Source organism: Ursus maritimus, unplaced genomic scaffold, assembly GCF_017311325.1.
Source record: "Ursus maritimus isolate PB19 unplaced genomic scaffold, ASM1731132v1 scaffold_5, whole genome shotgun sequence".
NCBI lineage: Eukaryota > Metazoa > Chordata > Mammalia > Carnivora > Ursidae > Ursus > Ursus maritimus.
The window spans coordinates 73,824,819-73,849,464 of record NW_024426663.1 but is presented as its reverse complement, the minus strand read 5'-3'; the positions used below and the strand labels follow the sequence as shown (position 1 = coordinate 73,849,464).

General features: G+C 42.7%; 1 long non-coding RNA gene across 1 annotated transcript in view; it reads left to right on the top strand.

Annotated features, from left to right (window-relative positions):
* LOC121100768 overlaps positions 1–24,638 on the top strand; it is a 34,206-nt gene extending 9,568 nt beyond the window's left edge. The window contains exons 2-3 of the long non-coding RNA XR_005832558.1: positions 21,909–22,065; positions 22,747–24,638. This is a non-coding gene — a long non-coding RNA (uncharacterized LOC121100768). The remainder of the gene's footprint in view (positions 1–21,908; positions 22,066–22,746) is intronic.
* Positions 24,639–24,646: the final 8 nt, after the last annotated feature.

The following is a 24,646-nucleotide window of genomic DNA, read 5'->3' as shown; positions in this document are numbered from 1 at the left end:
GTTGAAAAGTCTACTTCATCTGAAATTGAAATAGCTAATCCATTTTTTTTGTTGTTTAGCGTAAATTATATATTTTTGTCCACTCTACTTCAACTTACATATGTCTTTATATTTATAGTGGGTTTCTTGCTGATAGCTTTTCCATCCACCCCCACATCTGACATTCTTCATCTTTTAGCTAATGTTTCAAGACAACTCACATTTATTGTGATCATGATATTGGATTAATATCCACTTGTTCTTTCTTTTTTCCTCTTTTCCTGTCTTCTCAGTATTTACTTGAGTATTTTTTATTATTCCATTTTACCTGCTCTATTGACTTATTTATGTTTTATAATTTTAGTGGTTTTCCTTGGGTTTACAATATATATTTTTAGAGTAATCTGAATCTACATTCATATAATATTATACTAACTTATGTGTAGCTTAAGGACCTTATAACATATGGCCAATGCCTCCCACTCATCTGTGCTATTGTTATTATACGGTTTACTTCTGAAAAAGATATAAATGCGTAATACATTGTTCTTTGCTTTTGACTATCAGTTGTCTTTTAGAACAGTTAAAAATAAGAAAGGTAAAATACTTCACTGTATCTTCAGTCTCTTTTCTTTTTCAACTTCTTCATTTTTTTGGTATAGATTTAAATTTCTGACCTATATCATCTTCATTCTGTCTGAAGAACTTCAGTTAACTTTTTTTTTTTAAAGATTTTATTTATTTATTCGACAGAGATAGAGACAGCCAGCGAGAGAGGGAACACAAAGCAGGGGGAGTGGGAGAGGAAGAAGCAGGCTCATAGCGGAGGAGCCTGATGTGGGGCTCGATCCCATAACGCCAGGATCACGCCTGAGCCGAAGGCAGACGCTTAACCGCTGTACCACCCCGGCGCCCCTTCAGTTAACTTTTTTGTAGAGTACGTCTGCTGGCAGAGAATTTGAATTCCCTCCGTTCCCCAGTTTTTGTTCTTCTGAGAGAATCTTTATTTCTCCTCCATTTAAAAGGATACTTTTACTTCATATAGCATTCTGCGTTGACAGTTTGTTCTTTAAGCCCATTTAAGATCTCTCTTCATTGTCTTTTTGCTTGGCTGGCTACTGGGAAGACATTGACTCTAATTGTTATGCTTGTAATCTTATTGATAATGTGTCTTTTTTTTTTTTTTTTTCTGACTGCCTTCAAGATTTTCTCTTTGTCTTTGGTTTTCACCAGTTGGAGTATGATGTGTCCACCGAGGTTTTTTGCTTTGTTTGTTTTAATCCTTCTTGGTGTTCTCTGAGTTTCTTGGATCTGAGTTTGGTGTCTGGTGTGTTAATTTTGGAAACTTCTCAGCCACAGTTTCTTCAAGTATTTACTTTGATCCATTCTCTTCTTCCTTAGGGATTCTTATTTTGCCCATGTCAGGGCATTTGATAGTGTCCCACAGCTCCTTTGATGTCTTTTCTACATCTTCTTCTTCTTCTTTTTTTTTTTTTTCCATTCCCTTTTCTTTTTGTTTTCAGTTTGCATGAATTCTGTGGACTCTTCTTCAGGTTCACTGATTTTTTTTCTCCCATTGACTGTGTCATATGTACTGATGAGCCTGTTGGAGTCATTCTTTATCTCTTTACTGTGTTTTTTATTTCTTACATTCCCATTTTTCCTTTCGTATACTTCCCATTTGTCTGTTGAAAGAACCTCTCTGATCTTATATATTGTTTACCTTTTCCATTATAACGTTTACTATTATGAATCACAGCTGTTTTGAATTTCCTGTCTGAGAGTTCCAACATCTGTGTCATGCTTGCGTCTGGTTCTGATCATTACTTTATCTCTTTGTACAGTGTGAAGAGACATCACGTGTCCATGATGAACAGAATATTGCTGAATTTTTCATTTGCCTCAGGTTCCAATATAGCTCAGAATGACAACGATCTTATCTTTATTTAGAATTTTGATATTTTCATCATCATGAAAATTTTGTATTAATTCTGATTTTTTAAATATTGCATTAAAATATTATATGCCTTGATTGCAGCATCCCTCCAAATTTTGCGACTGAGGGAAGTGCCTCACTCGGCTACCCTAGTCCAGGACTTCTGCTCTCTGTATCTTGAAGCTAACAGCATCGGCATTTTGATAAATCATGTTGAAATAAGGAATCCTAGTATCAATGCAGAGGGATTTTAGGATGAAAAGCCTTCTGAAAATGTCTGTTTTAGACAAAAAAATAGAATAAAAAGCAGTAAAGCACACACTTCGCCTGAGCCCTTGGACCGGGGAAATGTGTCTCACTGACTTCTCACAGAAGGGCTTATGTAACTATACTGAAGATAAACCTCACAGAGGTTTATTCGACTGTATAGAAGTTAGGCGTCTCCCAGAAGCTACAAGTGAAGCCTCAGCCAGGTGCAGCATTGTGTTTTAAAAAGATTATTAGCTCTCATCCAGATGCAGCCAGAGGGTTCTGGGGCTTGTTCTCCATAAGATAAAGTACCCCGGGCTGACCAGGTCCTACTATTGAGGGGACTGGCGCATACAAGAGCCACCACGCTGTAACCACTTGACAGTGTCTGGGGCTTGAGAAGGTACCACTTGAGGAGAAAGTGCTTATCCTAACACCTTCCCCATCCCCTCCGGTGAGGGAAGCCAAGAGAAAGAAATGGAACTGAAGGTTGCACTTTGGTGTCTCCTTTCTCTGACCTTCATGAGGTCACCACGCCCTACCTGCATCGTGGGAATCACGCAGAGGGGTGGGAAGGCCCTTGTGACTGTCTTCTCCCCACCCCAGGAGGTCACGTTTTGAGGAAGAATGTATGCAACCGCTGATTTGGCTGTTTTGCTTTAACTATGACTCTCATTGTGATCTTAGCCCCCACGTACACCATAATTCTTTGCATCAGGAAAGGCTCAAAGAAAAAAAAAATAATAATAATAATAATAAACCTTTTCTGTGTCAGTGCTGGTGAGATAACTGAAAACCGAGCCACCTCTTTAGAGACCCAGGGAATGAATCCCAGAACAAAAAGGCCAGAAGTATGCTTATAACTGGATCAAGGATTCCGTGAACATTGTGGTTCTAGGTACTGTTCTAGTGGTTCTGAGATAAAATGACTCTCCCTGTCCTCTCACCTCTCATGGATGGTCAAATGGCAAGTCACTTTGGGTCCAAAACACAGGGCTGCATGGCTAGAGGTTTTAGGAAGTATTAAGATTTCCTTTCTATTTAAGTGACATTCTTTATCATTAAAAACTTTTAAGTTACAGCGACAAGCTTTCTTTTTTTTTTTTTTTTTAAGGTTTTATTGATTTATTTGTCAGAAAGAGAGCAAGCACAAGCAAGAGGAGTGGCAGACAGAGGGAGAAGCAGGTTCCCTGGTGAGCAAGGAGCCTGATGCGGGGCTCCATCCCAGGACCCCAGGATCATGACCTGAGCCAAAAGCAGACACTTAGCCAACTGAGCCACCCAGGCATCCCTAGGCACAAGCTTTCTAAAACCTAATGAGCCATTCCCATGCTTTAGAACTGGTGACTGTCCCCAGGTGACCGATGATGCCTGTGGTAGACAAATAGGCTCAAAGCTTAGACTTTTCTTAGTAATTAGGTAAGCTCTTATAAAGCATTTTCTACAAACTTAGAAGTAGAATCAGGATATGTTTTTAGAAATAGGTAGTTTTCACTGAGAAGAGCATGCTAGGGCAAAATTCAACATAGCCGCTAAGGGAAATGTTAAGAACTCTTTTTACCAGGCATCACTGTTAGCATAGGTTACTTACCTCGGTGCCCCTCCAACTTTTTCTCACAGGATGCTATGCACAGAAAATACTTGTCCAGCACATTGGAGTAAATCACAGAGGAGTTTTGAACTCTCAACTAGGCTGCTTGCGGCTCGAACAATTGAAAAGATGTTTGTGTCAGTGGGTAAGAGCTATACCCATGAAAATAGTGGGAGTTTCCACCTCAGTGAAATACATAAGGACCTGGTTAGTGGTCAGGTACCTACCAAACAAGTTGCTGAACATTCTGTCCTATTCCATTAAAGAGAGGACATAATTCTTGGGGGGCTTATTTGGATTCTACAAGTAGACTGTTTCTCATTGGGCTGGCAGCTTTGCCCATTCAACAATTACCTGATTAAGATCTTTAGATGATCTAGGGGCGCCTGGGTGGCACAGCGGTTAAGCGTCTGCCTTCAGCTCAGGGCGTGATCCCGGCGTTATGGGATCGAGCCCCATATCAGGCTCTTCCGCTATGAGCCTGCTTCTTCCTCTCCCACTCCCCCTGCTTGTGTTCCCTCTCTCACTGGCTGTCTCTATCTCTGTCGAATAAATAAAATAAAATCTTTAAAAAAAAAAAGATCTTTAGATGATCTAAATACTGAAAATATTTTGCTACCGTAAGTAATCCAAAATAAAATGCAAGTTTATGAAAGACTAAAATTTTGCTAAAATTAAAAATTTCTCTCTAGATTTTTAGATTTCAAAAATCTAAATAAGTTCATTAAAGGTGAATCAGTCAGTATCCCGCTCTTCCTCTATTTGTCTCTCTTTCTCCCCTGAGCGCGTACTTATTCTGCTTAATAAATAATCTAGCCTTCATTTGCCATGCGATTTTTTTTTAGATTTTTTACATTTATTTATTTTAGAGAGGGTGAACAAAGGGAGGGGCAGAGGAAGAGGGAGAGAGAATCCCAAGCAGACTCCCCACTGAGCACAGAGCCCAACAACACAGGGCTGGTCCCACAATCCTGAGATCATGACCTGAGCTGAAATTGGGAGTCGGGCATTAAACCAGCTGAACCACCCAGGTGCCCCACCATGTGATTTTTAAAAGACTGTGAGGTTTGAGGTTTGAGTAGGTCTTAAGGAAAGAAAGGGCACTCTAATGGGTCTAGGCACCGGTGCTAGTGACCCCACAGATTCCAGAAGAGCTTGTGGTATCTGCAGCCCCTTGGAGTATTATATCAAGTCTCTGGTTAGGCCTGTAAGATTTTGGAGCAAAGCCTTTGACAGGTAACTGTTCTCCTTTCAGACATTACTCCTGACTCTTTACTGGGCTCCGGTGAATTTTTGGACATGGGGCACTAAGTGATCCTATGATCCAAGCCACCCCCAACATGAATGCTATCTGCTCTCCCTTTCTGTAACGCTGAGCAGGCTAAGAAGCATTCCATTATTGGCTAGAACTGATGTTTATGAGACCAGGGCCTGCCACATCTATCAGGCCTCATGGAAAGTTCCCTGTGACCAGCTACCTAAAGGGGAAAAATTAAAATTCAGGCCTAATTACAGATGGTTTTGCATTAAATGTTGGCAGCTGCAAATATTGGAAAGGTCAGCTACAGTATAATGGTCCCACTCATGGTACACTGAAAGATGGAAAGGCAGGAAGATCTTTCCAGTAGGCAGAACTTCTTGATTAGTACCTACTCTTGTCCATTTGTTGGAAAGTGGATGTGGCCTGAGCCCAGGAACACAGCCTGTGCTGATTCCATTAGGAATTTGCACAAGGATTGAAAATACTTGGGGCTCCTACTTGATATGTATAAAGTATATGAAGGTCGTAGTAGCCACCTAACCACCATCTTATCTGCATACCTAAGCCCAAGGGACTCCCAGACAGGAATTATAGCTTTTACCCATTACGGTGGCAGGTAGCAGGAAAAATATATCCTTGGAAATTTGGGGTGAAGTCACTGAATTTTTCTCCAAAGGTCTCAAATAAATTCAGTTCAACTCAGCAAGCACTCTCTGGTTAAGACACTGCTGACTACTGGAGATATGGCAGGACACAGAGCAGTGCCTGTCCCAAGACTCAGTAGGATAGGTCCCTCACACGGTCCAGGAGCTGAAATGCGAGTATTTTTTTTTCTAGGAGCCCAGGCCAGGTCTCTGTTACACATTTATGTACTACTAAGGTAAGAGATTGGCTTGTTCATGAGTACAGAGAGCCAAATGGTTGTGAGACATAGTGGGGGTTTGAGAAATGATGGATGAATTAATGACGAACACTATATTCCTGAACCTCTTTCCACGGATGTTGGCAGCCAAAGCCGTAAAAAAGTCCCAATGGATTCCTGCTAATGATCAGATCCTGTGATAATGCTGGAAGCCCACCCCACTTGAGGCATGATTCTGAGCACATTCTGATCTCAAGAGCTGAAACATGGAGGGTCATACTAATTAATAATCAAACTACATACCATTATGCCTGTGGTGAGTGGTGGCTTGGTTTTGAATTTAGTTCTCAAAGTTTTAGCTACAAGCTCCTTCTAGCTCTCCCCAGTGTGCAGGAGGCATTAATCAGTCACAGACTTAGACTAAGTTTATACACAGAATTAAGGTATGATTTTCAATAGCTCTCTCCTTTCTAGCATTCCTTCTTTTTTCTTTAACGGCTATGTTTGTCCCATGCTTCTTTCTCTGCTTCCTATGGACAATAAGTTGGTGGATTTTCCTATTGAAGTTTTAGTGACCTGGCACTTCACATCTGTGACTACTTTCAGGGTAAAATGACCCAAACAAGAAATTGATTCTGTGCCAATCAGTTTTCTAAATTTCAACTCCCTTCCATAACTAGCCTGTTTTTTTCAATCTCCTGAACCTTCAGATAGTTTTTTCCCCTTGCTCTGTAGTTTTTCAGGGGTTATAGCTGTTACTTTAAGGAGCATAGCTTTATTAGGAGCTCATGCCTTCTAAACTAAAAGCAGAGCCTCTGAGATGCTTGTTTTGCTGTTTCACTGTGTCAATTTGACTCTTTTTAAATACAGATTCAAATTCTTTGTTGTAATAATTCACTTTTGCCATCCAGTAGTTCTATACTTTTTTTTTTTTCCTATTTTATTTTTCTATTAATATGATTTATTTTGAGCGTCTTGTCTGCAAACTTCAGTGTCTGGTTCATTTCTCAGTCTGCTTTTAGTAACTATTTTATCTCTTGATGCTTAGTCACTTTCCTGCTTCTTAACTTTAGTTTTATTTTGTTGTATACTGGACATTATGGATTTTAAACTTTTTAGAGGCTTCAAATTATGTTATCTTCCATCAGAGTAGATTCTCCCTCTCCTTTATGAAGCTTACAGTTTGGGGACCGATGACTTAGTCAGAGACTGAACTAAGAAAAGGCTTAGCTGCAATTTTTGTAAGTCTCGGTCTATCTCTGGTTCATTCCTGCCCTAGGGTATAGTCCTCCATGTCTGTGCTGATGTGGTCATTGGTTATACCCATCTTGGTAAGTCCCAAACTCTAGTCTTTGTTTTCTCATCATTGTGAGATGACCCCAGAGTCCATTCTGCTTTTCACAGGCTTTCTACTCAGATTTTTAGGCTCACAATCAGTGTAGCTTCAGAATTTGGGAAACATCTTTAGGGAAAAACCGGAGGCAAACTGAGGCCACTCAGGTTTCCAGCCCTGTAAGGTGACTAAAAGAAAATCTTCTGGTTTGTCTCATTCTGCTCTTTGGCCAAAATCAACAAATGCCTACAGAGAAAAAAGCTACAGTTCACTTCTCTTCAGTTTCTCTCCAGAATGTTGGCCCGTTATCTCCTCAGGTGTCTTTATACAAATGATTTCTAAAAAGAAAAATGGTGTGGCTTTTTGTTACGGGGCTTATCTCTTATCAGGGGGAGCCTTAGTATGTCACAAGCCAGAAGCCAGTCCTAGGAAAACATAACAGACCCATAAATAAAACAAGAGAAATCTGAACAGACCAGTTATGATAATATGCCATGAACAAAGGACTATGATTCACTCTAACCTCTGCCCTTATTCTCGACAGCCAGAACGAGAAGGAAAACACAAAGAAAAAAAGAGGGAGAACAGTTTCACAAACATGCAATACAGTCTCCTGCCTCCCTACATTAGCACATGCTGTTCCTCTGCTGGAAAGACCCTAGTTCATAAACAAGACACAAGGATGGGTAAAAACAGTAAGACTTTACATTGTGGTCATAAAGGTAAAGGATGAGTCCGTTAGGGAAGGTGTGTCTTTGCAAAGAGGAGGAATGAGCCTATCTGGGTCAATTTTGCTTCTCTTGACCACTGTTTTAGCAAGGAAAGGGGGAGAGGCACATTCTTCTCAGAGAGAGAGGGGCTCCCCGGCGTTCCACCGCTGATCGTGCATCACGTGTGCTGAGCCTCTCCTCTGGCCAGCAGTACACTAGGCACTGAGAACAGGGCTAGAATGAAGCACAACTCTCTGCCCCGGGGGAGCTCCCACTGCCTTGTCACAGCTTTTTCTGCATGTTTGAGGGCCTCACTGGCAGTTGCTAAGGGACAAGCTTTAGTGATGTGCTCAGTGAGGTGCCTTTTGTTTCTCCTTCCTGCCTGTATCTTCTGCCAACTTTATATCTCTCCAATTAATGCCAACCAGGCAGAAAGTTGTAAGCAAGAGACATGAGAAAGTTTTGTGCTTCTCATAGCTTGAAACTGACCCCACAGTCCACTATCCTTTGCTAAACACATTCATGCCATTCTCGGAGCTCTGCCACCGTGTTGAAAATGGGAAAGGAAAATCTTTTATAGGGATTATTATACCAACCAGATCTAATCAGGCCTGGGTCCTTTTTTGATAAGGTAAATGGAGAGATTACTATCTAATGGTCTCTAGCCAGGAATAGTTAAACTATGAATTTGTGTTTGAATAAAATGTTAACGCTCCTGGCATTCAGAGATTATAGAAATGTAAATGGTATCATAAGAAACAGTCCCAGTTGTGTAGCTTAAAAAATACCAAATTCTACTTGCAATTATTGCCAGAGACTGAAAAATTAAGCTTCCTTCCCTGGAGTAGTTTAACTGTCGGTATGGTTACTTCCATTATCTGCCCATCCAAAATTATTCAGTTGATTTAATCCCCTCAAAATTAGGGGATTTTCACCATGGGATTTAGCCAGGGGATTTCTCCAGCTCTGCTGATACCAACGTTTAAAGTGATTATGTATAATCTATTTCCTTTCCACTATTTCATCTCAGAAAATACTATTTTCCCAATTTTTCTGTCTTCAGCAGAAAGGAGATCAGGACTGGGTATGCTATCAGAAATCAGCTCTGGGCCATTTACTAGATGAAATAGCTCTAAGAATTGCTGCTGAAGTCTCTCTGGCAGTGGATTCTCTTTCCAAAATCCTGATATGTTCCAGCCGGAGCTGTTCACAGGTCAGAGAAGAGTAAGGTGTTGGGCTGTTGACATGAGAAGGGCTGGATAACCCAGGAAATGTTTGGAGATATGGTCAGAGGTCTTTGTAATAATATATCCCCACTGAGTTCTAAGCGATAGGAGGCAAGGAGAGGGAATGGGCATTATTGTTTTGTTCAGTGTCAAGGGGTGGTGGGAATTGACACAACTACATTATAGAGGTTGAAGCCTTAGCCATATTCCCAAGGGTATAGAGTGCACAATAGATTTTTACATAAATTTAATAGCTGGGTCATTTATTATACTCAAGTACTAATACCCTTCACCATGTATTCCCAGCTTTATGTACTCAAAGGCCAGGGAGCTGATGTTGGCTATAAGGCAATTTAGATATGGTTCCAAATGGCTTATTTTTAATAATAAGATCTAAATCTTTAAGACATAAATATTTTGGACAACATTTATCAAAGCAACTTTTGGTCCCTTCAATCTTTGGGAAATGTGAATTTGAGGACAAGAAGGTGGTACAACATTTCTGCATCTCCCTCCATCCCCAATAAACATAGATAGAACTGTTTCTGCTTCTGTCCATGAAGGATTAACTGCTGTGGAAGTGCTCCTAGGGGTCTTTTGAGCCTTTGGTTGTTACCAATCTGAGCATACTCTCTTTGTTCAAGGAATTAAAGGGAAACAAGAACATAACGCATACAAAGGTGGAAAACATCCCACAAAGTTGGACAAGACCAACTTCCAGTGTAAAATAATTACAGGAAAACTACAAAATAAACAATTCCCAGAGCTCACACAGGACTGGGGACTATTTGACTAACGTGCAGCCACAGTAAAGAGACACTAGAAGTGAAGAACATTCGCAGTAGAGACCTCAGAAGGGCAAGTCTTAGAAGTGGGTAATAAGGGCTCCTTTTATAAAGCACTTTAAAAAAATATTTCAAAGGAGTCAAATTTAATGTGAAAGTTACTCAACCACCTGCCAGAAAATGTTGAACACTACTTAAAGGAATACCACAAAATTGAACACTCAGTGGTGTTAAATTGACCGTGTCAGGGCAACCAATAAAAACTACTATACATATAAAGAACCAGGACAATGCAGTGTAACCTGGGAGAAAAATCAATGACGATAAACCCAAAATGATAGAGATAATTAAATTAGCAAGATGTTGAACTAGCTATTATAAATATGTTCTGTTTATTCATGTAATTAAAAAAAAAACCTGGACATAATGAAGAAGGAAGTGGAAGAAATAAAGAAGAATTAAATGGAACTTCAGATGATGAAAAATACAATATCTGAAATGAAAAATCCACCAGATGGGTTTTAGAGCAGATTAGACACTGCAGGAGGAAAGATCGGCAAACTTGGAGATATAGAATATAAATCCAAATACAGAAAAGTTTATCTAAAATGAAACAGAGAAAAAAATTTTGAGAAAATATGAGCAGAACATCCATGAGCTATGTGGCAATATCAACCAGTCAAACATAAGTGTAATTACAGTCCCAGAAGGAGAGGAAGTGGGAGGAAGCAAAAAAGAATATTTGAAGAAAACAGCCAAAGTTTTTTCAAGTTTTGACAAAACATGAAACCCATAGATCCAAGAAACTCAGTGAACCCATCACGATCAAATTGCTGAAAACCAATAACAAAGGGAAGATCTTAAAAAGTACCCAGGCTTCTGGTTTGATATGTAAGGAATTTGGAACTCGTCAATCCATCCTAACAAGTAAAAAGCTGGACACATTGAAAAATCAACAGCTCTTCTTAGATCTGTTGGAGAAGTGAGGTCATAGGGCAAAACCACTGTCCCCCACATTGGAGAGACAGACAGGGAAGTTCAGAGAATCACAACATAACTGGAGCAGAAACCCATGAGCAAAATGCTCTGTGGGAACCATTACCAGGTAGAAAACCTAAATCATAAATGATAAATTGCTGGAGGCTCAATGTAGACAACTAGGAGTGTTAAAAACTTCAGAGGGGACTAGTCAGAGAGGAGCCTCCACATTTCAGTTGGGTTTGACCACCAGGAACCCTACCAAGTTCTCGTGATGAATATTGGAGACAAATCCCTTCATACTTCTATAGTATGGGGAGGGGGAAAGTTATCTTTTTGAAATATGCCAGAGCATTCTGTTCTTAACAAGGCTTGCCCTTAGGAAAAAACTATTTTATCGGAGCTTTATCTACTGCGGTTTTCCTAGAGCCTAGCCAACTTGGGGGAGGGAAAATACCCAACTCCAGCACCTTCTAGCCATCATGTCCCACCTAAGAGGGGAAAACAATGAGAAATCCTTGTGAAGTTCACAGTTCAGAGGCAAAGCCTTCACTAAAATACTGAGACCTAATTGTAGAACAGAATGCTTCCCCTTTCCTCATGCTCTACCATGACATAACTAAAGGCCTATTTACCAGAGTTTTTTTACCCAATACAGCTAGGCATATAGAAGGCAAAACATCATTTGAAGAGGCAAAGCAAGCATTAGAAGACCCTGAATAGCCAGAGGAATGTTGAAAAAGAAAACCAAAGCTGGTGGCATCACAATGCCAGACTTCAAGCTGTATTACAAAGCTGGGATCGTCGAGACAGCATGGTACTGGCACAAAAACAGACACATAGATCCGTGGAACAGAAGAGAGAACCCAGAAATGGGCCCTCAACTCTAGGGTCAACAAATCTTTGACAATGCAGGAAAGAATATCCAATGGAAAAAGGACAGCCTCTTCCACAAGTGCTGTTGGGAAAACTGGACAGCCACATGCAGAAGAATGAAACTGGACCACTTCCTTACACCATACACAAAATTAAATTCAAAATGGATGAAAGACCTAAATATAACCCAAGAAACAATCAAAATCCTAGAGGAGAACACAGGCAGCAACCTCTTCAACCTTGGCTGCAGCAATCTCTTGCTAGACACATCTCTAAAGGCAAGGGAAACAAAAGCAAAAATGAACAATTGGGACTTCATCAAGATAAAATCTTCTGCACAGCAAAGGATACAGTTAACAAAACTAAAAGGCAACCTGTGGAATGAGAGAAGATATTTGCAAATGACATATCAGATAAAGGGCCAGTATGCAAGATCTATAAAGAACTTATCAAATTCAACTCCCCAAAAATAAATAATCCAGTCAAGAAATGGGCAGAAGACATGAACAGACATTTCTCCAAAGAAGACCTACAAATGGCCAACAGACAATGCTCCACAGCACTTGGCATAAGGGAAATACAAATCAAAACCACAATGAGATGCTACCTTACACCAGTCAGAATGGCTAAAAGTAGCAAGACAGGAAACAACAGATGTTGGCGAAGATGTGGAGAAAGGGGAACCCTCTTACAGCTGTTGGTGGGAATGCAAGCTGGTACAGCCACTCTGGAAAATGGTACAGAAGTTTGTAAAGAAGTTAAAAATAGAGCTACCCTGGGGGCGCCTGGATGGCACAGCGGTTGGGCGTCTGCCTTTGGCTCAAGGCGTGATCCTGGTGTTGTGGGATCAAGCCCCACATCAGGCTCTTCCGCTATGAGCCTGCTTCTTCCTCTCCCACTCCCCCTGCTTGTGTTCCCTCTCTCGCTGGCTGTCTCTATCTCTGTCGAATAAATAAATAAAATCTTTAAAAAATAAAAATAAAAAAATAAAATAAATAAAATAAAAATAGAGCTACCCTACAACCCAGCAATTGTTCTACTGGGTATTTACCCCAAAGATACAAATGTAGTGACCTGCACCCCAATGTTCATAACAGCAATGTCCATAATAGCCAAACTGTGGAAAGAGCCAAGATGTCCATTGACCGATGAATGAATAAAGAAGATGTGGTGTATATATACATAACAGAATATTACTCAGCCATCAGAAAGGTTGAATATTTACTGTTTACATCAACGTGGATGGAACTGAGGGTATTACGCTGAGCAAAATAAGTCAGTCAGATAAGGGCAATTACATGGTTTCACTCATATGTGGAATATAAGAAACAGTACAGAGGATCATCGGGGACAGGAGGGAAAACTGAATGGGGAGAAATCAGAGAGGGAGGAAAAACCATGAGAGACTCTTAACCATAGGAAACAAACTGAGGGGGCGCCTGGGTGGCACAGCGGTTAAGCGTCTGCCTTTGGCTCAGGGCGTGATCCCGGTGTTGTGGGATCGAGCCCCACATCAGGCTCTTCCGCTATGAGCCTGCTTCTTCCTCTCCCACTCCCCCTGCTTGTGTTCCCTCTCTCGCTGGCTGTCTCTATCTTTGTCAAATAAATAAATAAAATCTTTTAAAAAAAAAAAAAGGAAACAAACTGAGGGTTGCTGGAGGGTAGGCGGTGGGGGCTGGGGTAACTGGGTGATGGGCATTAAGGAGGGCATGTGATGTGATGAGCAGTGGGTGTTGTACGCAACTGATAATTGTTGAACACAACTGATAAGTTGTTAAACTAATGATATATTATATATTGGCTAATTTAAATTTAAAAAAAAGAATCCAACTGGGACGTGGCAAAGATGTGGGAATTATCAGACTGGAAATTTAAAACAACTCGGTTTAATGTACTAAAGGCTCTAATGGAAAAAATAGGCAATGCAAGAACAGATGGGTAGTATAAGCAGTGAGATAGAAATTCTAAGAAAGAATAAAAAAATGCTGAAATTCAAAAAACACTGTAACAAAATGAAGAATGCCTTTCGTGGGCTCATTAGTAGACTGGATACAGCTGAACAAAGAATCTCTGAGCATGAGGCTGTGCGAATAGAAACTTTAAAACTGAAAAGCCAAGGTAAAAAGAAGACTATAAAAAATAGAGCAGAGTATCCAAGCACTGCGGGATAACTAAAAAGGAGGGAAAAAAGGGAAAAGCAATATTTGTAGCAGTAACAATTGAGAATGTCCTCCAAATCAATGTCAGACACCAAGCCACAGATCCAAAGCTCAGAGAACACCAATCAGGATAAATGCAAAAATAAAAAACAAAAGCACATTAAAAATGAAAAACTGTGGCTATGCATGTCATGTTCAAACTGCAGAATTTTAAAAAACTAAGAAAAAAAAACCTGAAAGAAAGATGGGGGAAAAAACACCTTATCTAAAGAGGAATAAAGAGAATTGCACCCACCTTATCCTTAGAAGCCACACGAGCAAGAGAGTGGAGTGAAATAGTTGAGGTGTTGAGAGGGAAAACAAAACAAAACAACACACCAGTTTAGAATTCTGTGTGCTGTGAAAGTGTCTTCAAAAGAGAAGAAATAAAGACTTTCTCAAACAAACAAAGATTGAGGGAATTTGTTGGCAGTGGGTCCACTTTGCAAGAAATGTTAAAATAAGTGCGCGTGTGAGTGGGGGGTGAGAGAGGGAGAGAATCTTCAAGCAGACTCCCTGCTGAGCGTGGAGCCCCATGTGGGGGTTGATCTCACGACCCTGAGATCATGTCCTGAGCTGAAACCAAGAGTCAGATGCTTGGGGCGCCTGGGTGGCTCAGTCATTAAGTGCTGCCTTCAGCTCAGGTCATGATCCCAGGGTCCTGATATCGACCCCTGCATCGGGGTCCCTGCTCAGCGGGATGCCTGCTTCTCCCTCTCCCACTCCCCCTGCTTGTGTTCCCTCTCTCACTGTCTTTCTCTCCGTCAAATAAATAAATAAAAATAAAATCTTAAAAAAAAAAGTCAGATGCTTAACTGACTGAGCCACTTAGGTGTCCAATTTTCAGTATCTTCTTGATGATCACCTATATTTTATAAATTTTCTATGATTAGCATGTATTTTTTAAATCGGTTTAAAGGGCATTTTGAAAAATAAAAATCTTTTATGCTTATAACATCTTAAACATAAGGAAATACCTTGCATCCTACTGTAAAGTACCCCCCCCACACACACACACGCAATCACTCCGTGCGCTGTTACCAAATAAAGCACGTGGAGCTCTAAAACAGCTCAGCCATAAAAATGAAGGCAAAAATATGAATATATCCACTCTTACCCAATTTTGTTGTAAAACGTAGGGCTTCCAGAAGGAGAAGAGTCCCGTGGTCAAATAAGTTAAAGAAACATTAAAGCCACATTTCCTGTCTTCCTCATAGAGATCTGTAATTAATATTACCATATAAAAGTGTCAGAATGATCCAGCAGTAAGGAATATTGTTTCTTTTTCTCCCTCCTTCCCCCTCGCCAGATCTCTAAATATGGCCTAGTCTCCCAAAGAACATAGTTTAGAACATGAAAAGTCAGGAACTTCGGAGACTCCTTTCTCTCATCTCTAACATTTTTTGGTTCTGTGGCTTTGGCTGAGTGTAACATCAGTGACAGCAAGTGTGAGGGCTGTGCTAACTCTCCTGTCTTCCTCAAGGCAGGAAGTCACCCCTGGTCACTTCATTGTCCCCAACATACACACACACACACACACACACACACACACACACACACACACACACCAGGAGGGTTTAACTGCACATTATCACTTCTGCCCATCAACATATCAGAAGGAAAGGACCAAAAAATACTTGGACCCGTATTAAAACACCCTGCATTGTATTTCTGATGGGACACAAATTATTAGCATATAATTTTTGAATTTTTCTAGTGTTTCCATTTCCTTTAGAAGAAGGATCTCATTTTTGTTTGTTTGCTCAGTCTTTCCCTCTCCTTTGCCTTCCAAGGCAGTCTGCCGTTTTTAGAGGTCGTCTTTGAGCTTTGGAGTTACAGGTTTGGAAGAAAGGGGTGGGAGGATAGAAGGAGATAACAGGCAAGCTGTAGGGAGGAAATTTGGAGGAGAAATACAAGGGGGAAAGATACAGAATATTTGAGAGAAGTAGAAGGAAGAGAGAAGTGGGATTTTAAGAATTGTTCTTTTGAATGTGTGTTGTGTTTGTGATCTTCAAGAAATGATAAAGAAATGTGTGAGGAAGGAAACTAGAGGAAGGGAGGGAAGAGGGTGGGTTATCTAGAAAATTCTGTTTTGGTTACTAGACTGAAGTTCTGGGACCACAACACAGCTCTTTGATGGGCCATGGGAATCCCCTTCGGTAATATAACAGGTTTCAATGTGTGTTCTCCAAAGCCCGACCACTGTTAAAGAGAAGATTTTATGGGCTTGGAAAAAAACTGCTGGGAGACTGCCAGTCACTCAGCGTCTTTGATTAGAAAGGAGAGAGGAAGGAAGCAGATTCTAGAGCATGAAGAGAGAGAAGAGTGGCAGCCCTGAAATTAATATCTTAGTCGCTCAGGTAACTGCATCCTGATCAGAAAATGGGGTTTAGGAGACTCTGAATAATCCTGCACCCTGAAGACGGCTTTCTGTTCTGAAAGGAAATGTAACCAGAAAGCTGAACTTGCCATGGGACAAACGAATGAAGAGGGAAAAGGCAGAACAAAGCCAAGGCTGAACAGAGGAAATGCAGCAAATGGGAATCCAGACAGCTTAGCAGACGGGAGCAGTTCAATGGCACAGTCTGAAAAGGACTGCAGATAATAACGTGCAGAGCATCAAAGAAGGAAAATATTGACCAAACTCGGTGCTAGAAAGGATGCCAATGGAATTGCACTTTTATAAACTGATGTGATAGAAGGGCTATGAATGGGTAAACCTTTTTGAAGGGCAGTCTGGCAATGTGTACCAGAATCTAAAATTATAAATGTGTATACTCTTGGCACGACAGTTCTCTTTGTAGGAGTTTATTCTGAGGACATAGGTAAATGCATTAAGGTGTGTGGCAAGGTTTTTTTTTAACTTATTTTAATAAAATAACAAAACAAACTGAATAATTTAATTATCCATGAATATGTGGCTTGATTTAATACATTAAGTGGAATACTTCGCACCGTAGAGCTCTTAGAAGGATAGGCCTTGGAGTCAGTCTGTCTGAGTTCACATCTGACACTACCACTAACTACTTGTGTGATTTTGATCACATGATTTAGTATCTCTTTGCCTACATGTTTCCTAATCTGGAAAGTGTTTTAAAATCTCTAAAATAGCTTCAAAATCTATAAAATCTATTTCAGAAAGTTATCCCAAAGATTAAATGAATTAATTACATTGAAAGTCCATTCACATAGTAAGTCGTCAGTAAGTGTTAGATGGTATTATTATGCAAATATTATCAGTAATGATATCTCTCTTAACATGGAAGATGATATGTTTGGCAAAAGTTACAGACTAGCAAGTAATAGAGGTTTATACAGAATGATGTGTGTGTGAGTGTATGCATAGAAAGAATTCTCAAAAGATGTTTACTAAAACTTTAATTTTCATAATTAGATCTCTCTGATAGTGCTATTTCAGATCATTTTTATTTTCTTTTTCTTATTTTCTGCTTTGATATTTTTATTAACATAAAACATGGTAACTCCTGAAATGCTGAGTTAGGAAATTTTCTGCTGGGTAAAATCGAAACTCCAGAAGGAATGTAAAAATTACAATTGTAAAGCACTAAAGTGCCAACTAGATAGGGAAGAATTACCACGGCAAAATCTTGGAAGAGGTGCGTTACTCACGCAAAGTAATTTTTACTCTGAGGGCCTTTGCTGATCCGTAAGAAACAGATGCTAACTGAGCCAGAGTTGTGATGGCTTCATGTGACAAGGGGAAGCCAAGGATTTGCAGCTCAGGATGTGAGTCTGATGCTTATTCTTCCATCTGCCTATTAAGCTGGTATCCCAATCGGCTGCATCCTCAAAGTAAGGGTGAACTGAAAGCAATTCCTTCTTTATTCAGTTTCTTCTCATTTCTCCCCCTCCTCCTCCTCCTTTTCCTCCTTCTCCTTTTCCTCCTCTCCTCCTCTCCTCCTCTCTTCCTCCTCCTCCCCTTCTCCTCCCCTCCTCCTTCTCTTTCTCCCATCTCCTCCTTCTTTCTCTCTTTGTCTATCTCTCACACTCTCTCTCACTCTTTTAGCCCTGCAGCCTGAGTTAACATCACCTGGGTGGTCCAAAACAACTTCAGCCCTGAACTTGGATTAAGGATCCCAGACTGGTGATGCACAAAGCAAACAAAAGTCTTTTCTGAAGGAATGTAACTTCATCTTAGTTAACCGTGTACTATTTCTAAAACATCTTATTTTTAGGAACAATGGCCAGCATGCGTTCAAGAATAACCAAACATACAAAGAAATAAGACACCTTGAGCCAGAACAGCTCAAAGACATAACATAAACAGATTTTAAAAGATTAAAATGGTCAAACATAGACCATAAAACTCTTATTAAAGTCATTTTGATCAGTAAAAAACAGGAAAGTATAAAAAGTGAATAGCAGATATTTAAAAGAGCCAAATAGAATTTCCAGAACTAAAAATGATATTATTTAAATTAAGAATTCAATAAATGGGATTTTAGCACATTAGACTAGACTAAAGAGAGAATTCATAAATTGGAAAATACATTAAAAGAAATTATCTTGACTATAGCACAGAAAGACTAAAAGACTGATAATTAAAGAGAAGAAAAATACAGGAGGTTGTGAGACACAAGTGATAGAGTAAGAAGACTTAAAATAAGTTTAAGAAGAGTTCTAGAAGAAGAGGGAGAGAATGGAATAGAGGCAAATTTAAAGAGACGGTTGCTGATAATTTACTAGAACCAAAACCACAGATTGAAGGAACCCATCATATGCCAAACTGTATAAACAGAAAGAAATCCACCCCTGCATAATGAAACAACAGAAAACCAAACCAAGGAGATAATCACAAAACAGGTAGAGAAAAAAGATAATAATCAAAGGAACTGACTTCTGACTTCTCCACAATCAAATGGAAGCTAGTGACCAGTTAAATGATGAGGTCAATGTGTTGAAAGGACAACATTCTACCAACATAGAATTCTATATCCACCCCAAGATAGTCTTCAAGATTAAGAAGAAATAAAATATACAAACATAAAATCTAGGACCAAAACAAAAAGAGGTAGAGAGTTTGCCCCTGGTAGACTCACACCAAAGAAAATTCTAAAGAATGTACTTGAGGCAGGAAGATAGTGATCCCAGATGCAAAGTTTAAGACTGAAGAAAGAATAAAGAGCAAATAAGGTGGAAAATATGTAGGTAAATTATTTTGTGGGGTTTTTATAATACAACTTTAAAATACAATTGTGTGTGTGTTTGTGTACCTGCACATAATCAATGAACAACCGGAGATTTATAAACGTTCTTTGGGCTCTGGAACAGTGTGGTGAGAATGTCACCTATAAGTGTGGGAAGAATAGTCACAGGAAAGTTGTCTGAGGGACACTTTGGGCCACAGCACTCTTAAGCAGTATATTTTGAGAAAGGTACCAGATTGTGGTCAAGCAAGGTAGAGTGGCCTCACCTTTTTTGCATGTAAACACCCTTTCCCTCATCTTGGAGCAACACCCCCCTTTCCTTTGGAGGAACTTATCTTCCACTTGATCTGTATCCTTTTATTAGTACCTTCAATCATGATACCCAATAATCATGGAAATGGGCACAAAACACGCATATCTTGGTTACTGAGTGTCTAGTCTGTTTAGGCTGCTGCAACAGAATACTATAGACTGAATGGCTTAGAAACAATAGAAATGTATTTCTTACAGTGCTGCAGGGTGGAAATCTGAGATCAGGGTGCCAGCATGGCCAAGTAAGAGCCCTCTCCCAGGCCGTAGACTTGGGTCCTCACACGGTGGAAGAAACTAGGGATCTCTCTGGATCCTCTTTGCTAAGGCACCAGTCCCATTCATGAGGGCTCCTCCCTCATGATCCAGTCCCCTCCCAAAGTCCCCACCATCTAATACTGTCACTTTGGGGGGTTAGGATTTTAATATGTGAATTGGGGAGAGAAGGACTCATACATGCAGACCACAGCACAAGGCCAGGTCAGTCAGAATCCCTACCTAGGAGTGTGTGTGTGTCTGTCTGTCTGTCTCTCTGTGCTGTAGAAAGAGATTAACCCCTCTCTGATGACAGGCTGAACATTGTGGGAGTGGCTGATGGCCAGTTTCCAGCCACATGAAGGAAGCTGGCCTCAGAAAATGAACGGGACACCAGAGAAGATTAGGGAGGAGATTGGAGAAGGAAGAACCTGGAATTATTCAGGTCCTTTGTTCCATTAGTCCCGAGGGGGGTCAGCTCCTTCCTTTCCTTTCCCTTCCTTCCCAAAGATTTACATTTTTGCCTCAGCCAGTTCAATTCATGGTTGTTCTGCCAAATATGGAGGGGGGCCGTGGGGCAAGCAGGAGGACCGTGTGTGGGAGCATGGTTGGGCTATTACAACGAAGCTGCGTGAACGGCAGAGGCAGGCGACACTCCAGATCAGGAGGGGACAGGCTGTTGCACAACTGACTGGAGTTGGTTGGGGGCCCATTGCTGGGTCATTGGGTTTTGTTTTGTTGTTATTGGCGGGGGCGGTGGGGGGGGGGAAGCTGGGGGAGGGGAATGCCAACTGCATTTCATGGGAGCAGGTAAAACGGCTAAAGGAGCTGTGAATGTTACCCAGAACTCTCAATGCGGGAGCCGCAAGTTATCTGTTAGGGAGAAACCAGAGACCTGGATTTTACGGAAGATTTTTCTGAGATGATACCTGGAAAACCACAAATAAGTTAAGAGAACAGCTTATGTTAGTGAGAAAGCACTTCTTTGTACCCGTGAGTTGTTAGTTACTAAAATCTTGTTAGATATCCATGTTTGCTCACGTCTTGGAGGATAACGTTAGCATTCATTTCTGCTGTAGTTGTTCAGAGGAGCTAGTGTGTGTGGAAGGCATCGCCGTCGTTAAAGGGTGAGCCCACGGTCACACTGGTCCCGCGTTCCCTTGGTGGCAGCTGCTTACTGTGCAGACGCAGGGCCCCTGTTGGGGGTTGGACGGAGACTTTGCTCCTGGACTGAATTGCGGAGACACGGTGTTTTCATATCTCGGCTTCACTGCTTCATTGTTTCTTCCCTCATCACATGCCCTCTGCCTCCCCCTGCCAGTTTTGGGTGGTATTATTTTGTAGCTTTCGAGTACAAAGACATTTCGCCTTCCAAACAGTATTTCCTTGTAACACCCGCTGCTCCCACACATGTTGTCAAACACAGGTCCTGTTGCAGGTAACTCTCAGTAAGACGTAGGACCCCCCAGCTCAGTGGCGTTCAGCGAATTCAAGTCCAGGTCAGAAACCACAGTGGAGGGCCAGCTGGGAAGCGGGCTGCATGCTGGCCTCAGGAAGAGAGGCTGCACTTCGTGCCTCGAGGCTTAGATTGTTCTAGCACGGAGCGGGGTCCAGCACAGGCTCGGCTCACCAGTGGGCCGGGAGTGTCCGAAATCTTACCCGGCTGGGTGCCTCCGGGGCGGACCCCCGAGTGGTATAGAGGTGGCAGGCAGCTGTTCTTTCTTGTTAGTGGCTGGATGGCAATGGCTGGGTAGCCTCGCCTGCGTTGAAAAGTCATTTTACTAGAGGTTCCAGAATTTGAGGTCACCCCTTTCTCTCTTTTTTTTGCCTGTAAATAATCAAAAATGCATTGTCGGAGGCACAAATATTTCTTTTTAGGGTTTGTGTTTTTTTAAATCTTTCAAGTGGTCGGCTTTATCTAAGCAAGCAGAGAAATGATCCAAACAGGTCTCGGAGCTGAGATTTCCTCCCCACTCCTTGCATTTTATCAATTCCCTAGCTCTCCCTACCTTCCTGTCCACGGCTCTGTCACTCTGTGTTTGAAGTCCCAGGGAACTGAGTTTAAAATGCCTGCCTTTGGTGTCTGTCTTCTCAGAACTGTCCAGATTGGGTCTCAGAGCCGAGTGATGCTCCAGGCTTCCTAAAACCTGAACATGTCACTCCTGCATGCTGTCCTGTCTGGTTTCTTACAGGAGAAGCTTATGCGCTGACTTTTCTGCTGCTGCGCACAAGATACCCGGTTGCGAACGCCTGAAGAGCTGCCTTGGGGTGATTCAGGACGGGTCGAAGAGAGGAGATTCCACTGGAGTGCAAGTCGAGCTGCTGGGGGTACTGAGGAGCCAGAGAGAGGTGCCTCCAGGCAGAGGAAAGGGTGGTGTGTGGGGTCTGGGCGCCAGGGGCCGTCAGGGGCTGTGTCGCAGCACAGGGGGCTTGGGCTCTGAAGGAACAGCACGGTGAGTCTGGCCAGACCCCACAAGCGTGGTCTGTGAACCCCAGCCATAGGAAAAGGGAATCTGCTCCCCTTGAGCCATTCCCGGTATATACTTTATGCTACTTAATCCTCACAGAAACCCTGGTAGTGGAGCACTGCAGGGAGCCGAAGCCAAGGAGATTAAGTCCCAAGTTCCCGAGACCACACAGAAGAGGCTAGCCTCCCATTCAGTCAGGCCTGCTGATCCCAAAGCTTGTGCTCTCCGCCAGCCGGAGCCCTCACAGTGGGGAAGGGCCCCTGCTCACGTGCCACGCAGCACAGTACCAGCATTGGTGTCCTAGACGCAGAGGACAAAGGCTGGACTCCCTGCAGCCTTTCTGTCATTCGGGGGCTGGTCCCTGGCTGCCAGTTTGTACTGACTCATCTCCTGGTGTTTTGGGGGGCAGTTGATGTAGGCGGCCCATTCATTCATTCCCCCTGCCCTGGGACCACCACAGGACCACACAGATGCATAGAGACGTGAAGAGCTGTATTTCTGGATTGAAGTTCATTGCCACACTGTTAAATTCAATCTTAAAATATGGGATTCCATTTTCCAGCCACATGGCTCCCCGCTCCAGCGCTCTCTGTGAATGCTCGAGGCCCACAGCTCTGGCCAGCTCTGAGCGAAGGTTCAAAGAAGATGCTGGCCACCCTGAGCGGTGTGGGGCGTCATGCCTGTGGATGGAGGCTGTGACCTCTGGCCCCACCATGAGGTCAGCCAGACCTCTGAGCTATCAAGACTGGCTCCTGGGACTGAGCCATGACACAGCCTCCTGCAAGACCTGGGGACACCCCTTCCTTCTGGCATTATTTCTGCAACAAAGAAGCAGAGAGAGGCAAGGCAGCCCTGAGGGCCGGAAGGCTCAGGAGAGGAGTGGAGAGCTGGCTCAGGTACCATGCAAGGCTTTGGAGAAAAGAAACAGAGCTGGGAGCTGGTTTCCACCCCGCAGAGGCAGTATGGTCGATGCCTCCTTCGGGCTGGTTTGCTCTTTAAAAATAGAACCGTTCCCCTGCTAATAAGTTGGCAGACCTCATGACATAGTTCCTCCAGTACTTTCCTGCGTGTTCTTCAGCTGTTGCTCATCATGTCCTCGCCCCTGTCCACCCCATATATATTCTGCCTGCTCACTCCCCTCTCTCCCACCTCCTGATCTCCCGAGCCGTTTAGGTCCTTCCAATCAGCCCAGCACATTCATTAAGTTCCAGCCGTGTGCCAGGTATGTGCACATAGCTTACTTAATCTTCCCGGCAATGTGGGTGTGCATCTCCAGTTTCCCAATGAGAACACAAGTCCAGAGAGGTTCAGTTACTTGCTCCGCATTGCACAGCTTCTCACAAGTGGCAGACCCGGGCTTCGAGCTTCTGTCTTTCTGATGCCTAGGGCTGGGCTGCTGGCACTACCTCCCTGCACCATACTGCTCTGGGAGGTAAGAGGCAGCTCCTCACATCCCACTTCGGTATCTGTGATTTTGGTAGAAGAGGCGTGAGCCCTGCATTCGGCTACCGCTCCTGGGGACTGGCAAGACCATGTCACCTAGGGCTCTGGGTGTGTGCTGTTGGCAGAAACTCCCCCGGGGTTGCGTGTTGCTCCAAGCAGGCCATCAAGGAGCCTCCTCACCCCACTCCCTGGGGAGGCAGCTGCTATTTCCAGCTCAGTGACTTGAGCAGGCCTCCCAGAGAAGGAGTGATTGCAAACCTGGCCTCCACCCTGCCCTCTTCCAGTGATTGCAACGCCTGGCTCTGGCTGGAGGTCTAGATTGCAAGATAAGGAAGGAGCGGGGCCAATTTTCTGGTGGCTTCTTGGCACTGAGTTCTTGTGTTTTTGCAGCAGCCACAAGCCCTACCTACATCCTTCCTGGAGACTCTAGGGTGGGACACAAGCAAACTCCCCTCTTCCCACTTCCCCAGCCCCTGGCATGGAGGCTGTCTTGATTTGCTATGCTTGGAGCCTCCCTTTGCTGGGGGGGCTTCCATATGGCCCCCATTAGTGAAGGATGGTTTTCGAGGGGCTCCTGGAAATGTGTTGCAGGTGGGCTCCCGGGCTCTTGGCTTCCCTACCGGCCTCTCCAGCTCTGTTTGCTTTGCCTAATTGTGTTTTCTCTGCTGATTTGTCTGAGTAAAGTTTTTCTTCCGCACTTTGTACAAGGTCTCCATGGTGCATCTGGTACCCATTTGGCTGGGGAGGGGGCAGAAGCAGGGTCGTTAATTGAAGGCTTGGCACCAGGCTGGAAGAAGCAAACTGAGAAGAGAAGCAAGTCCTGGGAGAGCTCAGGGAATGGGGTTGGCCGGAGCCTTTGTGCAGGGGCGCACACGCCACAACATCCGTCCTTGCGTTTGATTTCTGTCCAGAAACAGCCGCGAGGAGACTGAGGGAAGGACTTCAGGATGATTCTGGCGCTAGATTGCAACTCCTGCTTCAGTGTGCGCCTCAGGAGGGCCCATCTCTCTTCGGGGGGG